This window comes from Miniopterus natalensis, chromosome 1 (assembly GCF_054644295.1).
Source record: "Miniopterus natalensis isolate mMinNat1 chromosome 1, mMinNat1.hap1, whole genome shotgun sequence".
NCBI lineage: Eukaryota > Metazoa > Chordata > Mammalia > Chiroptera > Miniopteridae > Miniopterus > Miniopterus natalensis.
The window spans coordinates 112,054,535-112,065,793 of record NC_142081.1 but is presented as its reverse complement, the minus strand read 5'-3'; the positions used below and the strand labels follow the sequence as shown (position 1 = coordinate 112,065,793).

The following is an 11,259-nucleotide window of genomic DNA, read 5'->3' as shown; positions in this document are numbered from 1 at the left end:
TGGCCGGTGTGTGTCAGTGGTTAGAGCATTGGCCTGTGCACCAAAGGCTTTGATTCTTGGTCAAGGCACAGATCTGGATGCAGGTTCCATCCCTGGCCCCAGTCAGGGCGAGCGTGGGAGGCAAGCAATTGATGTGTCTCTCTCTCACATCAGTGTTTCTCTCTCACGCTCCCTCCTTCCCTCCCTTCCACTCTGTCTAAACGTAAATGAGAAAAATACCCTCAGGTGAGAATTAACAAAAAATAAAAAATTCTATACCCAATGAAAGAGTTATCATCCACAAACTCCCCAGAGGCATTAGATAAGTATTAAAAGAAAAAATCTGTGAAGTACTGATACATGCTGGAACATGGATGAATGGGCTACAGAATATCAGGACAGGTTTGAAAGGGGAAGTCAGGTTAGGTGAGTGTTAAACCTAAACAAATGAGTGACTCTAAGGAGACCGTTCATTGTCTGCTGTAACCTGGGAAAACAGGTTCAAGAAACTATGGTTAAGATTGGAGGGAAGACACAGAAAAGATGAACTATAAGGGAGGGAGGGAAAGGAAAGAGTGTATTGACTGGGTTATTGATTTTCTTACAGATGGTGGTCTGATGGGATGATCTCTCCTGGGGGGTATCTAATCCGGGAAATTTAGTTGTGGATAAAATCTGTTTCAATAGCAGGTGCTTTTGGTTGGTGCAGAGCTTGCTGTTCCCACACATCTCACTGTGGAAAACTGCATAAAATAAGATCCAAAGGAATATATTAGGAAAACGTCTCAAGGAAAGATCAATGGGAAGGAAGAAGAAAGTGCTCAGGCCGGCAGAGGGCGCGGCGCCGCTGGAGGGAAGGGCAGAGGCCCCTGAGCGGGTCCCTGGGACGTCCCGCTGGAGCCGCGGGCGGAGGAAACGGGGCAGGGCGGGCACCAGGCCTGGGCCCGGGGACACCCCTGCGGCGGGATGACACGGAGGCCGCCGGGGCCACTTCGCAGGGCCATTTCCTCCCAGAACTGGCTGCAGTTCTCCAGCTGGGACGGCCGTGGGGACCCGCGGGCGGGACGGCCTTCCCTGGGGACGAGGCTCCCTGCTGAGGCAGTCACAGCAAACGGAGCGGCGCTGTGGCCCGGGGCCAGCACCGGCTCGGGGACAGCGTGGAGACCGCGTCCCGAGGTGAGCCCAGCGCCCTGCAGCGTGAAGGCGCCGGGACGCGGGCCCGCAGCGCGAAGTCAAAGCTGAGACTGGAAAGGCTGCGGGGAGACTCTCAGTGAGGCCCCCGGGCCTGCGGCCACCGCGCACTCTAAAGACAAAGGCAGGAATTTCTTAAATGACAACCGGGTGTGCGAGTGAATTACAGCCCCTGTTACATCTTGGCTGCACAGTGAATCCCACGGGGTCAGACTTAACCGCTATGGGGGGTTTCTCCCAATTGCTTTTTAAAAACTGGGATGTAACGTAACATTCACTGTTTGAAAGTGTACAAGTCAGTGATTCTTAGTCCATCAGCCATGTTGTCAAACCATCACCACTCCCTAATTCCAGAGTATTTCCATCACACCAAAAAGAAACCCTGCTCATATAAGCCCTGAGTCCCCACTCTCCCCTCCCCGGTCTACTGGTCACGGCAAATCCGCTTTTATTTTTCCCTATGGATTTGCCCGTTCTTGACATTGCCTAGAAACGGGATCAGTCATTGTGTAGCCTCTTGTGGTTGGCACCTTTCACTCAGCGTGATGGCAAAGTTCCCCCGTTTTGTCGCGTGTGGCGTTCCTCATTTCTTACTAGACTGACTGACACTGTCCTGCTGGGTGGAGGGACAGCACTTGTCTCCCGTGACCATGGGCCCAGCAAGCATCCCGGGCTGGTCAGCGTGTGGGTGAAGTTGGAGCCATTATTCCTTGTTTAGGTCCTTCTGAGTTTCTAGCATGGTCTTTGACAATACTAAGTTCTGGGTTTTGGACCAGGACTGTATGTGTGATAACTGGAATGGAAGTTGGGGACTGCTTTGTTTTCTAAAATGTGTAGGCGTGGGAAACAATTGCTGTGTAAATTTTTTGTGCTTTGCGTCCCCGCGAGGGGGGCTCCCGAGCCGCTCCGCGGTGGACACACAGGGTTTCGCTGTCCTGCGCTCGCCTCCCGGAAAGGCCGCAGCTGCCGAAGGAACGCAGACCCGGGGCTCCTCTCCCTGAAGTCGGGCAGGAGGGGGCGCTGCAAAGAATGACCCCGGCCTTTAAGGTGGGATTCGGGACTTTAATTTCTTTGGATTAGTAATGCGCAAGGACATCAGGACTTTTTTACACTTTCGCTCTTTTGGACTTCAACAGAAAGATTTTGGATTTTAATTTTTTAAGATTATAATCCTTTAATTATGTCACTAGGAAATTAATGAGAGAAGTTATTTTAATTTTGGAACATCACTACATATTTACATAATTTGGAAAATATTTTATAAAATTTAATTTGGAATATTTAATTTTTATATCTTGACATTGTTATTTGATCTCACTGCAGAAACTCTGGGAGGCTACATTGGGAAATATGGTTCTACACAATTTTGGGATAGGAAGTGTCTCTGAGTTCAGAATGGACATTGAGATCATTCAATTAATAGACCATTCTGTCCCATTTCAGAGCCTAGAGCAAAGTCTAATTCTTTCTGCAGAAAGAAAGGTCCAAGAGAGCCCCAGAAGGACCCACTTATTAATAGGGAAGGATATATGATAGAAATATTATATAATGTTTGGTGTACAATAGGAAAGATATTAGCAAGTGGTGAATTAAAGTTTATGGACTTTGAGAAGTGCTTGCTTTTCATTACAGCAGCAGCTTACACTATATGTACAAGTGGTTTTCTGTGAATGAATTTGACTTTAGGATGTAGATTATATACCTGGGGTTTATGTTTATCAACAGAAGGTTCATTCCGTTCGTGATCTGATTGTCCTTAAGAGTGGAAGCCCTTTATCCTTGATATGCTAAAGCTCTCTTGCAACTCAGTGGAACATAACTGAGCCACACTTCAACTTTTTGCTGTACCCAAAACTTAGATTGAGCAGAACTCTAATATTGAAGAACATGATACACAGCTTCAAACTGTAGCCTGACATTTAGGATACCTTATAAAAATAGAGTCTATTCTAAAACTCCTTTGGTACCTCGGGGTTAAATATATTTCTAATCTTTCAGTAACTCTGTGAGTGTATTTAGATTGATGTTAAATATTACAAATCACACTTGTTTCATCAATGCGTAAAACGTGATCACATTGTAAATTCTATTCTTCTACCAGTATTTTTCCACTTAGTGGTGACCTGATAGAATCACATAATTCCATAATTTCTATTTAACTGCTTGTTTGGTTTCTAAAATTTATTCTAAGTAACACTCCAATGAATACCTTAGCATGAACTGCAGTAGCTGGTTGTAATGACCTTCTCTGTGGGAGCTAAGACCTGGTAATGTTGCTGAAAGGTGTTGGTGTGAAGATACCGATTTGTATTGGAATTCACCCTCAGAGAGAGATTAAAAACACCCCTGAGAAGATCCCTGCGCTCTGAGAAAGCATGAGCTGGGGGTCTACTTTTTAGGAATATGCACTTTTTGAGTGGGTTGAAAAAATATATAGTAGCAGTAAGAAAGCAACAACCCAAAAATAAGAATAACTGACTTTCCATCTTTTAAGCCAGTGCTTGGCAAACTATGGCTGAAATGTAACCTGCTTTTTCTGCACGGCCTGTGAACTAAGAACATTTTCTGTATTTTTAAGATGTTGGTAGAAGATCAAAGGAAGAATAATATTTTGTAATATGTGAAAATTATATGAAACTTGAATTGCAGTGAATAAAGGTCTATTGGAACACAACCCCTTCCTTTTGTTTACATATTGTCTACTCTCATGTTCCAACAGACCCTGTGGCCAACAAAGCCAACAAATACATACTGTCTGGCCCTAGCTCTCTGCCGCCTTTCCCGCGCACTGTTTCCCGCAGCATGTGGCCGTCCCCGGGCCATGACCGGCTGCGGCATCATCCCAGACGCAGCCCGATGGCAGCCAGGGGCTCCCACAGCCCCGTCCAACAGTGGCGGTTGATGGGCTGGGTGAACTTGCTCAATGTGGTAGATTTTTTTTCAATGCTGTGCCCTAAAATGGGTGGAATGAGTAAACAGCTATAATATATTTCTATTTCTTATTCCTGTCATTGGATATGAGATCACATCTTGTCCACTAACTACATCACTGGTTCAGATCCTTGAGACCCAAAGCACGGTCCACAGCCAAGGAAACGCATCACCATCTGGAGCTTATTAGAAACGCAGAACCTCCAGTCCCGCTCCACGACCCTCAGGCACATTGAAGTGTGAGCAGCACAGGTTTAGACAGAAACAAAAGATTTCCTAAAAATGGGGAGCTGTTTGAGGAACACAGATAAGGTCTGACTGAACTGAGTCACATAAAACAAAAAATGGTTGACTCTTACATGCCAGGTGCTATGCTAGGGACAAGGAGCCTAAAGATGGAAACACTTATTATGGAAACATTTAAACATACACAAAAATCAAAAGATTAACATAATGAACCTGATCCACCTTTCGTGGAAGGGTTTTGGCATCCCTTGATTCATTGCTTGGATGCATTATGTTATTAAGGCTTGAAACATGATGAGTTTTACATTTTTATTATTGCTTTAGCTCTGATTAGCTGTAGTTCTTCTATAAAGACTTTTCCCTTCTCATCCAATTATTACTCTGAAGTACAGATTTTATGAGGAAAGCAGAATTAGTGCCTGATACTTTCCCTTTCATCACCAGTTTTCAGAAGAGCTACTTCCAAATGTTTATAGTTTTACTTTTTGTTAAGCATCTTTACGAACTCATGGAATTGTATAGATTTATAACACATGGGTTATATGTGATTCAATCCACTGTAGTCATGTTTAAATTGTCCCATCTTTAGGGAGTGGGAACCCCTGTGGATAATGATCTTTTTTTTTGGCCCTAGTATTCTGATAGGTCCTTTCTTTCTGGCATGACAAGATACTTAAGGGGCATTTTGTAAGTGTCCTGTATTAGACCTGGGCAAGGAAGTCTAGCTACTTTTATTGGGAAATAGTGTTTAGAGACCACCATCTAGGTGATAGTGAGTAGGAAAGCCCATTGCCACTAGGCATCATTTCTTTCAGGTCTTTTTAGTGGACAGACTAGGAAACATATTTTCATAGAAAGGGAAAAATATATCATGAATTCATACTGATGTTTTCAAATCAATGGAAGATTATAGAATTTTTGCTTAACATCTTGAAAAATATATAAATTATAAAAACGTTTGGGGGGAAAATATTTGTGTATTTTTACCCTGAAAACCTGAGATCCTAATAACATCAACATAATTACTTATTTGCTTTAACATAGAATATGTGTATATCTAATATTTTCAAAATAACAATACAAATATTGTTTTACTAACACTAAAATAACTGGATTTAATTTAGGATTTCTTTGTAGTTCTTTTTGTCTTTGGGATATACTTTTAGGTTCTGTGGTGTGGTTTTTTTTAAATTTATCTTTCTTGTTGAAAGTATTACAGATGTCCCTTTGCCCCCATTGATCCCCTCTACCTAGCACCATCCCCCCTTTCCAAACCCTCACCACACTATTGTCTGTGCCCCCAGGTTATGCTTATATGCATATAAATTCTTAGGTTAATCGCTCCCCACCCCTCACCTCCACCTTCCCTCTGAGGTTTGTCAGTCTGTTCTGTGCTTCTCAGGATCTATTTTGTTCATTGGTTTGTTCTGTTCATTAGATTCATATATCAGTGAGATCCTCTGGTACTTGTCTGTCTCTGACTGGCTTATTTCACTTAGCATAATACTCTCCAGGTGCCTCCAGGCTGACTCAAAAGCTGAGAGATCCTTTTTTATAGCTGTGTAGTATTCCATGCAGAAAATGTACTACAGTATTTTTAATGTATTCATCTACTGATGGGCACTTGGGCTGTTTCCAGATCTTACCTATTGTAAATTGTGCTGCTATGGATACAGGGTGTTTGGGTTTCTTAGGATATATTCCTAGAAGTGGGCTCGCTGGGTTAATTGGCAGTTCCATGTTTAATTTTCTGAGGAAACTGCACACTGTTTTCCACCATGGCTGCACCAGTCTGCATTCCCACTGGCACTGTATTCAAGAAGGTGCTTGATGTGATTTAAATCTTCTTGGACTTGTGGAGACTTGTTTTGTATCCTAACATGTGTCCATCTTTGAGAATGTCCTGTGTGCCCTTGAGAAGAGTGTTTCTTCTGCGGCTTTGGGGTGGAATGTTCTGTAAATGTTGATTAAATGCATCTAACCTAGTGTGTCATTGAGAGTCCCTGTTCCCTTGCTGATTTTTGTCCGGGAGATCTCCCTAGTGAGGTGGGCGGGATGTTGAAGTCCCTCCCATGGCTGCATTGCTGCCGATGTCTCCATTAACGTCTGCAGAAGCTCTTTTCATATTGAGGTGCTCCTGTCTGGGGCGCACATGTGCTTACAGGGTTATGCCCCTTGTTGGATCCGTTCCTTTAGTGTGTAGGGACCTTATTGTCCCTTGCTGTGGCCTTCATGTTGAAGTCTATTTGTCAGATATGAGTATTGCTGCCCAGCTTTTTAAATTCCCGTTTGCAGGAAGGTGAGTGTCTTTCCCTCCTTCACCCTCCCTGCTGCGCGGAGACAGGGCTGGAGGGGACGCAGCGCCCCCGCCCCAGCCCCGCCTGGCCCGGCCCCGCACCCGCTGGAGGAACGGAAGTCCCCCTTCCCCACAAGTCAGCCTCCAGCCCAGGAGGCCCCCCAAACAGAATTTCCGGGCGGGGGGCAAATCCCCGAAGGTTTTCTTTCCTGGCGGCGTGGGGCGGGCGCATTTCTCTCTAAGTTGCGGGATTTCTCCTCTCCGGGTGAGGGCGGCTCTTCCTCCGGGCGGAGCGGGCGGGGTGCGCTCGGACCCGGGCCCAGCCGCCTGAAGCACAGCGCCCCATCCTCCACCCTGCAGCCGCCACTTTAGGCTGAGCCGGAGCAGCGGACCCTCCCCCAGAAGCGCTGCCCTCCCCCCTCCCTGCGCAGAGGAGCGGCCCCCCGAGGACGCCGACTGGAGAGTCAATGAGCCGGGGCTCAGCTCCCGCCGCGGCCCCGCCAGCTCCCCGCCCGGCCCCGCGACCCGGCTGCTCCCCCTCCCAGACAGAGAGGAGTTTGTTTTTCTGCCTTTATATCCTCCCGCAAACACTGCTGGGGCTGCCGGTTTGTTTAGGGCAGGAGCCCCGGAGCGTCCGACGCTGGCCAAAAGAACTCCAAACACTCAATTCGGTGCCATGGGACTTAGCCTCGGTCACCTGGGCACAACCCCGCCCACCCGCCTACCCTCCCTCCCCCCACCCCCAGGGCTCGCACCCGCCCTCAGCCCAGCTCTCAGAGGCCGTCCACTTCCCTGCGGGCCACCCGTTGGCGGGACCTCGGGCGGGAGCACCTTCGGGAGCTCCCTGGGGGCGACCTTCCCCCACCTTGGGGACAGCTCCCTGCGAGGGGGGCGGTGAGCAGGTGAGTGCGTGAGGGCGGCTTCACCACCCGCAGGGGAGTCATGTTTGCGGGGAGAGCGGGCCCCGTGGGTTGAAAGGGTGACCTGCCAGGGCCCAGGAGCTGAGGAAGGAGGGTCGGAGCCCCGGCTGTGGAATCAGTGTTGGGGGCCCGCGGGGCGCAGATATTCCTGCGCTCAACCCGTCCACTGGGGTCCCCGCCGGCTCCTGGAGCAGGACACTCACTGCACCCTGTAGCCTGATCCCAAATTCATATTAGTTATTCGTTCCCAGCTTCCCCTGCCTGAACCTATCATCTGATTTTAGTTCCTTTGTATTTATAGGGAATCTCAAGAGATTGGTTTGAATGGAATATTTAAATGGAAATATGTTTTGTAAAACTGCATAGAATTTATCCTAAAATTTTTTCCTAATTTGTTGTTGAACCGGTCACTAATTACAAAATGTGTGATGAATTCTGTAATGTAATGAAGAGCTGGAAGTTTTTAAAAAAATAGTAGCAGTTTGGAATACCGTACTCCTTTCTGCATGGTCCCCAGTTTGCGGTCACTCCTGTCTTGTCATAATTTCTTCTTCTTAAAATGTCCCCCATTGGCATCTGTCAGCTGGGACTTGCCCGCCCCTCTGTGCCCCTAATTTTAAGCTGAAATGAGTGCGGTCCTTTCCTCTGTCCCACAGTGTGCAGCGTGTCCAGCATTAGGTCACGGCAGCTCCGAATCTTTAAGGGAGAATCTAAGTTGTGGGGAGCCGCTGTGCCCCAGGCACGGAGGAGCTGCCTGGCTGAGCTGCAGAGCTGCTCTCCTGCTCCCGGACCCAGACCTTGAGGCACCAAGGCAATACTAATTTAACCTGCGGCCAGAAATTCCAGAAAGGCTTATCAGGAAGCTGGTCTGGGCCTGAAGGATCAAAGGGCAGTCAAGGCACATACCAGCCAAGGACTCAATCCTCCCCAAAGTTCCCATTAGAAGCCGAGATACAGACAGTTACCAAGGTCTGAGCTCCTGCAGGAGGCAGGGTGTTTACTCTAAAGAGCGTTCACAGGGCCTTGAAGGAACTACTCTGAATGGGGCCAGGGGAAGGAATGCGGGGCGGGGCGCTATTCAGCAAAATCAACAGTGTCTGTGTAAATTGAGCTGGGAAAATAAACTCGGGGCTGCGGCAGTCAGGAGCTGCAGTCCTTCCGATCCCATCTTTTTGTGTCTGTCTCTTCTCCATCCTCACCCCTTCCTCAGGACCCCTCGACTCTGCAGACGGGCTCCGGCAAGTGGCGCCCGAACAGGACCTGAGAGTAAGGAACCCGTGAAGGACGTCGAGGACGGACGGGTCCCAGAACAAAAGTAAGAGGTTGGTGCGCGACAATTTACAGTCGGGAGTAATAAATCATGGGACAGGGAAATAGTATAGAACTGTTGGTTCAGGTGTTGAAAAGCATGCTTAAAGCCAGGGGAACTAAGGTCACTAGTGCACAGATATTGAAGCTTCTGAGCTTTGTAGAGGAGAGCTGCCCCTGGTTCCCGAAAGGGCACAGTTAACAGGGAAACGTGGCAGCGGGTTGGAAAACAGCTGCAGACGCACTGTTTGCCCCATGGGCCCTCGGAGGTGCCGGTACAAACACTTTCCCTCTGGGCCCTGACTGGGGACTGTCTAGATCATGACCCAGAGGGCAAGCGGTGGGAGACGGCCACAGAGGACGGCGGTCCCGGGGCTGCGGCTCCGGAGGACAGAGAGAAGCCTCTGCCGGAGAATCCTTGTCCCCGGCCTTAGAGGCCTTAGCGCGGGTTGATGGGGGCAGTGAGGACGGCGACGAGCTCCGTCCGCGGGACAAGGCAGACTCAGAGGACGCCGCGGCTCGAGGACGCCGCGGCTCGATGCCGCGAGGAGGACGAATGGCTCCTGGTAATGGAGGAAAAGCCCAAGGAGGAAGGGTCTGGAGGGCGGCTGGGACATCTAGAGCAGCTAATGCAAGGGCTACAAGAATGGATGCAAAAACTGCATAGCTGTCTACAAGAGGCGCAGAGCGTGCCTTTGTGGCCCGCCGTGCCGCAGGCCAGTCCTGCCCCGGCCGCAGTGGCAGGTCTTTGTCCTGAGCCGCGAGACCCACCTCTGGTGGTGCTCTTGGGGGAGGGGGGCCTTCGGCCTTTGCAGGTTGCTCTCCCTCGGCCAGTAGGCGGCCAGGGGGCCAAGGTCTCTCCCCCCTCCAGTTGACCATGAGCCAAGCAGCCGCTGCGCCTGAGGACTTACAGGGCTTTCCCCAGGGCTTCCCCATTTTTGAACAAACGCAAAATGGTCAGGTGGTGCGAGTCCACCAGCCCATCTCGTTTCAGCAGCTGAAGGAACTGAAAGAGGCTTGTGCTCAATATGGCCCCAGCGCCTCATGCACTGAGGCTCCGATTGAAGCGATGGTGGCAGACGCTCTGCCTCCCAATGATCGGAAAAGCGTCTGTAAGACTTGCCTTAGCGGAGAAGATTATGCATTGTGGAAGTCAGAGTTTTACGAGCAGTGCCAGACCATTGCAGAGATGAACAGGGCTCAAGGGATTCCCATTACATATGAGATGCTGGTGGGGGAAGGCCGGTACCGGGACACTCAAAATCAGTTACACTACGACCAAGGGGCTTCTGCCCAGATTAACGATGCAGCCACTGAGGCCTGGAAAAAGCTCCCCGCTACAGGGAGAAAGACTGAGGACCTCTCTAAGGTGCGGCAAGGTCCAGATGAGCCGTTCCAAGATTTGGTCACAAGGTTGCTCCAGACAGCAGGAAAAATGTTTGGGGACGGTGAAGCTGCAATGATTGTGGTCAAGCAGTGGCCTATGAGAATGCTAACTCGGCTTGCCAGGCCGCGCTAAGACCCTGGAGAAAGAAAGGGAACCTTTCTGATTACATCAGGCTTTGCTCAGATATAGGGCCTTCTTATATCCAAGGGGCCACCCTGGCTGCTGCCCTGCAAGGAAAACCCTTGAAAGAAATCCTGTTCCAACAGCAGCGGGGGGTGGGGGGGGGGGCAGAAAAAAAGAACATCCGGTCCCCCGCAGCTGTTTTAGCTGAGGACAGCTGGGCCATTTAATGCGTGACTGCCCTAAGGCACGCTGTGAACTCCCAGAAGGGGTGGGGAAAGGAAGTAAGTGGGAGCCAGGACTATGCCCTCGGTGTAAGAGGGGGGGTCACTGCGTTAATGAATGTAGGTCCAAGAAAGATGCCCAAGGAAGCCCCCCTGCCGGGAAATGGGAGGAGGGGCCAGCCCCAGGCCCCGCAACAATGTTATGGGGCACTCCAGAATTTCCTCCCCGAAGGGACCCTCCGGGACACCAATCCATTCAACTGCTCTACCGAGCCATCCCAGGCAGCTCCGGATTGGACCTCTGTTCCACCGCCTACACAGTATTGACACTGAAATGGGGATGCAGGCCCTGCCCACTGGGGTGTATGGGCCCCTGCCACCCCAGGGACGGTGGGACTCTTGCTGGGTCGCAGCAGTAGCACCATGGAAGGGCTATTAGTAGCCCCTGGAGTCACTGACGAGGATTATACAGGAGAGATTAAGGTCATGGCTCACTCCCCCTCCACCATTTCAGTAGTACAGTCAGGGCAGCCGCTAGCCCAGCTGATATTACTCCTCTGAGTAATACAGGGGTGAACCAAGTCCCGGAGGCAGAGAGGAAGCCGAGGTTTTGGATCCTCAGATGTTTACTGGCTTCAAGAAATTGGACTAGAATGG

The 11,259-nt window shown here is 49.6% G+C and overlaps 1 pseudogene; it reads left to right on the top strand.

Moving 5' to 3' along the window:
- The first annotated feature begins 9,748 nt into the window (after positions 1 to 9,748).
- On the top strand, positions 9,749 to 10,929 carry LOC148094314 (endogenous retrovirus group K member 7 Gag polyprotein-like; annotated as a pseudogene).
- The last annotated feature ends 330 nt before the right edge of the window (positions 10,930 to 11,259 follow it).